This window comes from Sminthopsis crassicaudata, chromosome 6, assembly GCF_048593235.1.
Source record: "Sminthopsis crassicaudata isolate SCR6 chromosome 6, ASM4859323v1, whole genome shotgun sequence".
NCBI lineage: Eukaryota > Metazoa > Chordata > Mammalia > Dasyuromorphia > Dasyuridae > Sminthopsis > Sminthopsis crassicaudata.
This window is the reverse complement of record NC_133622.1, coordinates 239,442,457-239,448,935: the sequence shown is the minus strand read 5'-3', so window position 1 is coordinate 239,448,935 and position 6,479 is coordinate 239,442,457. Positions and strand designations below refer to the sequence as shown.

General features: G+C 40.9%; 2 pseudogenes; one reads left to right on the top strand and one right to left on the bottom strand.

The window, feature by feature from the left end:
• The first annotated feature begins 535 nt into the window (after positions 1-535).
• On the top strand, positions 536-2,045 carry LOC141547435 (ELL-associated factor 1 pseudogene; annotated as a pseudogene).
• A 1,924-nt stretch (positions 2,046-3,969) lies between these two features.
• Positions 3,970-6,227, bottom strand: LOC141547434 (olfactory receptor 10AG1-like; annotated as a pseudogene).
• Between the last annotated feature and the right edge of the window lie 252 nt (positions 6,228-6,479).

Genomic DNA, 6,479 nt, shown 5'->3' with positions numbered 1-6,479 from the left:
CCTCCCATATTGATGGAGTTATGTTTCAAGGCCATGACCACCCTATGTTCTAAATCAAAAGAAAGGGAAAGATGTTGGGATTACAAGGTGATAACTCAGGTTGTCTAAACAATTCTCTAGCTCAGAGTTGACACCTTTAGCAGTTGACACCTTTAGTTTTCTCAAAAGGAGTTTACACATTTAAAGGAGTTCTCACTTTTAAAAGGAGCAAGTTGATTGGTTGAAGGATTTCCCACAAGCCCCTGAATTCTCACCTGCCCATTCTCTGGGAGGATAAAAGAGACAACATGGGGCCTGGGAAGCAGTCTGGATTTGGGAAGGACTAGAGCTGGAGGAGATTCAGAGCCAGCATTCAGGAAGAAGAAGAAGAGGCTGCTGGAGAAGAAAACCAGGAAACCTGCTCCCAGAGAAGGATTCCAACTGAGGGAGCATCCTAACTTTACACAGCACGCCTATACTGAGAGGCACTGAGGAGGCCGCCCTAGGAGCCACACCGGGCAGTGACTACAGCCAGATTCCGGACAGGGAGAGAGCCATGAAGAGCACCAGGAACCTGCTGGGGGACGGCAAGGAGAACTGCTTGACGTTCGGGGACAGTTTCCAGAAGAGGCCCAAGTCCTACTTCCACAGGATCGGCTATGATTTGAAGCCGGTCTCTGTAGGCCCATCGGGGGAAGGTGAGCTCCAGGTGAGCAGGGGAGACGAGGTCAGGGTCTCCCTGCCTCACTTCCCTGGAGCTGCAGCCCCAAAGACTGTCTTCAAAGGAAACAAAAGACCCTATGAGGCAGACTGTATTCTCCTCATTAATCAGGATACCGGCGAACGTGTGTTGGAGAAAGTCAGCAGCAGCCCTCAGGTCAAGAAGATGAGAACTGAGGGAGGGAGCAAAACCCAGGTAAGAGTGGAAGCGCCCCCTGCACCGGCACCGCCCACTCCCATAGCATCGGGATCCCTGCCTCACTTCCCTGGAGCTGCAGCCCCAAAGACTGTCTTCAAAGGAAACAAAAGACCCTATGAGAGAGACTGTATTCTCCTCATTAATCAGGATACTGGAGAATGTGTGTTGGAAAAAGTCAGCAGCAGCCCTCAGGTCAAGAAGATGAGAACTGAGGGAGGGAGCAAAACCCAGGCAAGAGTGGAACCGCCCCCTGCACCGGCACCGCCCACTCCCATAGCATTCCGAGCCGCAGGGAAGACACCTGTTGGACCAAAAGCCTGTCCTGTGGAAGAAGATCTTCTCGGGGAACTCCAGTTGTTGGACATTAAGAGACAGCTGAGAGCCTGGATGGAGCAGATGGAGATGTTCAGAGACAGCAGCTCCTCAGACTCTGACAGCTCCAGCAGTGAAGAAGAGGAGCCCGCCCCCGGAGGCTCTTCCTCCCAGCATCCTCCTCTGCAGTTCCCTCACAGAATCCCTCTGGGAAACAGCAGCACCAGCCAACTCCCCGACAATAACCGGCTGATGAGCATATTGCAAGAAGATTTACAACGGAGTGACTCCAGCAGCAACAGCAGCTCCTCTGACTCTGACTCTGAGAGCTCCAGTAGTGAAGAGGAGGAGCCCGCCACAGCCAGAGCCGCGTCCTCCCTGCATCCTCCTCTCCCTCACAGAATCTCTGTGGGGAACAGCAGCAGCCAGCTCCTCGGGAATAGCAGGACAATGAGCATATTGCAAGAAGATTTACAAGTGAGTGACTCCAGCAGTGAAGAGGAGGAGCCTGCCTCCAGAGACTTGGCCTCCCAGCATCCCCCTCTCCCTCACAGAATCCCTGAGGCAAACAGCAGCAGACAGCTCCCCAGGGAATCACCAGCTGATGAGCATATTGAGAAAAGATGTACAACTCAGTGACTCTGAGAGTTCCAGCACTGAAGACCAGGAGCCTGTCACAACCAGAGCCTCTTCCTCCCAGCGTCCTCCTCTGCAGTTACCTCACAGAAGCCCTATGGAGACCAGAAGCAGCCAGCTCCCCGGGAATGACCAGCTGATGAGCATATTGCTACAAGATTTAAAACTCAGTGACTCTGACAGTGACAGCAATGACTAGCCTTGGAACTTCCTGCATCTGAATTTGTTAGAACATCTGGATAGATGAAGGACACAAGCAGAAACCCACCCCCAAGGAGAGCCTTTGGCCCTTAGTGAGCCCTGAGTCTCACTGAACCTGAGCAGCGTACACTTTTATATATTATAGGCTTACATTTTTACCTCAGAATCTGGGTAGCATGTTAAAATCTGGGTAGTATAAAACAAACAAACAAACAAAAAACAAAAACAAAAACAAACAAACAAAAAAAAAACAACTTCCCAGATCTATTAGAAGTATAAGACAAAGTAAAAATAGAAACCCCCACTCAATCACTTTCACCTTCAGAAAGAAACCCCAAATCAGAAATACTCAATCAAAATTCAGAGGATTCAAAGAAAAAAAAAAGTGTTGTGAACAGCCAAAAACAATTTAAGAATAAAGGAACCACAGTCAGGATGACACAGGACTACTCTGAAAACTGACTTTAACTTATTTAACATATGTTGTTCCATCTAGGGGAGGGGGTGGGGGGAAGGAGGGGAGAAATTGGAATAAAAGGATTTTCAAGGTCAATGCTGAAAAATTACCTTGAAGATAGATTGAAAAATACATCTTGTAAATAAGGTTATGTAAAAAAAAAAAAAAAAAAAAAAAAAAAAAAAAAAAAAAAAGAGTAGTGGCCTGCTTTTGCAAAGGGATGAAAGTTACAGGTTTGTTGATGGTTGTGAGAGGCCAAGGACTAACTGGAGAATTTTTTGCTTCTAGGAAGGCCTGTCCTCCTTCATTTCTCTAAGGAGACCAAGGTCCATCTGAGCCAGAGACAGACTCAGAAGGGTTGAGAAGGACTGGAAATGAGATGTTCCATCTTTGACTGTTCTCTCCTGCTGGCTCTCCCTCCTCCTGCTCTCCTCCACTAAGATCAAGACTGGGTCAGATGAGCAGACTGTCACAGAGAGCAGGAGGAGATTGGGAGAGATGCAGACTGAGACAGGATCAGACTTACAGACAATGTAAAGGAGACTGTGACAGACACAGATTGTAAAGGAGATGTGATTCTAGATTCTAGTCCAGACTATTTTCAATGGGCTCCTTTCCTCTTCAACTAAGCAGGGATTTAGTAAGTCTTCAATATATTCAAGTATTTCTCATCATGATGACTTTAAAGTCATACAAGGAGTTGTCAACTTTGAATAAAAAAAAAAAACAATTATATTAAAAAGTCCATAACTACTGGAAGAAGTCTGTTTCTTTACTTTTTTTTACTAATTTGATAGGCAGAGACCTTACCCATAAATTCCAGTCCAATATTTTCTTCAGTAATTTTTCAAAACTTGAAATTTTGAGCATAGCTTTAAAAATAATACAAAGTAGACCCTTAGGCTGATATTTAAATCCATAAGAAAGACTATGAATAGGGTTTCATATTTATTTGGATTTTATTTCCTCCTCTCTATGTAAAATTTGAGTGAGGATCTGGTGATTTATTTCTACTTTTTGTGGCCAAAGCAGGTTGAAATAGTGGTGTGGGAAGTAGGGAAGGGGAGTGGGAGTAGGGTGGAGACTTGTGGTCTATATTCTAGTTCTTAGAGATGGGTTAAGCATTCATATGATTAGGGAAAAAAAAAACTGAGAAAAGTGGAACCAAAAATGATGCACTTGGAGAAGTTTATGATTCTCCACCAATTAATTTCTCCTTCATAATCAACTGATGCTACTATCTCAAATTAAAGGCATATTTTTAAATGGCACACAATAACAATTTAAATCTCTCTTTGTTTACAGATTCAAGTTCTTCAATTGTAGCTACATTCTAGTAAGGGTCTGGGGCCAGGCTTACACTCAGGTCTTCATGATTCCGTGCCTGGCACTCTATTCACATTGTCACCTAGCTACCTTTTACTAGGAATGTTGAAACACTAAAAGTCAATAAGAGACTATAACCTTAACTCCTCTTTGTTCTTCTACATTGAGGTAATAATTTTTTCAGTGCAACAATGACATCGTTGTTCCTAAGAGTGTATATGATAGAGTTAAAGATAGGAGTCAAAATAGTATAAAAGAGAGAGAAGATTTTAATCTTGTTTGCTGAATGCCTAGAGTTAGGTTGTAAATATGTAATAATTATAGACCCAAAGAATAAGCCAATGATCATAACATGAGAAGAGCAAGTAGAGAAGGCTTTGTACCTTCCTTCAGTTGATGGGAGCTTTAGGATGGTGGAAATGATTTTTATGTGCGACCAGAGTATCATCAGAAATGGAAGCATACCAAACACCATAGCAGCAGCATGGATAGAGAGCTCATTGGGGAATGTACCCCACAGGATTCCCTCAGTAATGGACGAAGATCAGAAAAAATAGGATTGAGTTTGTTAGAACCATAGAATGGTAAAGAGAAAACCTGGTATGACTGTACTATCTGGTTTGGGATCCAAATGGTCCAGGAGCCAAGTGCTAGCTTGACACATACTTGATGGTTCATGATTAAAGGATAATATAGAGGTTTACAAATGTCCACATAGCGGTCATATGCCATCACACCAAGAAGTAAGCATTCAGGTGCTCCCAGAATAAGGAGAAATCCAAGTTATATAGCAAAAGCCAAAAAAGATACAGTTCTATTCTCAGTCCAAATATTTATCAGCATTCTGGGTAAGGTGACTGATGTGTAACATACTTCCAAGAAAGAAAAGTTTCCAAAAAAAAATTCAGGGGAGTTTGGAGATTTGGATCCACTTTGGTCATTACAATGATAAGACCATTTCCCATCAGAATACTCAAGTAGATCACCAAAAATAGTCCACACAGAAACCCTTGGATTTTAGGCTAATCAGAAAATCCAAGAAGAATGAATTCTACCACAACAGTGAAATTTTCTCCTGCAATTTTGTCTGAGTATTGTGGAAATTATGAACTAAGGATGGTCTCCTCTTTGGTATTCATTTTCTTTCCTGTAAAATATAAGATTCAGAATAAATTATTTTTATTTTTACTTGTCACTATGCAATTTAAAGTTCTTTATTCAGAGTTTAATAAATGTTTTTTTTTAAATGCTTGTTTTTCAATTCTACACAAAAATGTCAAATTCCAATGACAAATCAAAAATGACTGCCAATTCTGATTTTAGGAGATTTATATTCTGTCATTCATTTGATCTCAATGTATAAATACATGATTTTTCAATATTTATATTGAATTGTGGAGCTAGGACTTTTGTTCCAGTTTAAAATCAAGACCAACTATGAAAAGAAAAAAAATATTATCACATGACACAATTTTTCTTTCTGATATCAAATTATCATGGGTATTCAAATAGGAAAAGCCCTTTAGGGAAAGAGTTAAGCTCAGACTGAATGATATTAAATGAACCTTAATCTTCTGAACTAAAACACTCCTTAAGATTCATTCCAACAGAATTACAGCTTTTGAGTTTATAGATCACATATTCTTAACTACTTATTGAAGAGAAAGACAAGAAAATACAATCATTGTCATCAACCACGTCTGACTAAAAGTTATCCACTTTTGTGGGGGGGAAAATATTTTGTGATATATATATGCTGGAACTCTATCTTCCCAGAAATCAGCAGGAGTCAGGATCACTCAATGTCTTTATTCTAGATCTTTACAGTGGCCTCCAAAGCCAGGTCACAAGTTCAAGTGAGCATGAGTTCCACCACCCAAGTTTTTCTTACTCCTCCCACACAAGTCACTTCCCCCTCTTTGTCCCACCAATCAAGTCAGCACAGAACAGCTGGGGAGGGTCAACCTTCAAAGAAGTTAATAGGGAACCTTCCAATTGGCAATTAGTCTCACATGCTTCATTATCCAAGTGCATTGCTCAGTTCTAGCCCTTTACATCTACATCTATATAAATATATATAAATATATATATATATATGTATATATATATATATATATATATATACATATATATATATGTGTATATATGTATATATGTATATATATGTATATATGTATATATATGTATATATGTATGTGTATATATATGTATATATGTATATATATGTATATATATCTTTCTTTTAAATACTCTTCCCATCAATGTTCCATACAAATCAGTATTTATACTAATTTAAAAAATTAATTTCATTCAATAGCATTTTTTAAACACAAGGATATGTTTTCTATCAAAATGTCTATTTTATTAGTCATTACTTGAAAATCTACCATTGGACATCCTGGCGGCATAGAGGCAAACAGCTGCTTGAGCTCCATGCTTTCTCTCAGGACTTACTTCATGATAAGCCTCAGAGTTAATGCTTGACCAGAAAAGAAACCCACAAATAATCACCAAGAGAAGACATCCTTGAAATTCCCAGAGAAGGGTCTGTGTTTGCTCAGGGGAGGGTCTAACAGACTGGGCACAGACTGAGGGCAGGCAAGCCAGAGCAAGACAGGCAGCTCACACAGCTCAGACCTGAGGGGAGGG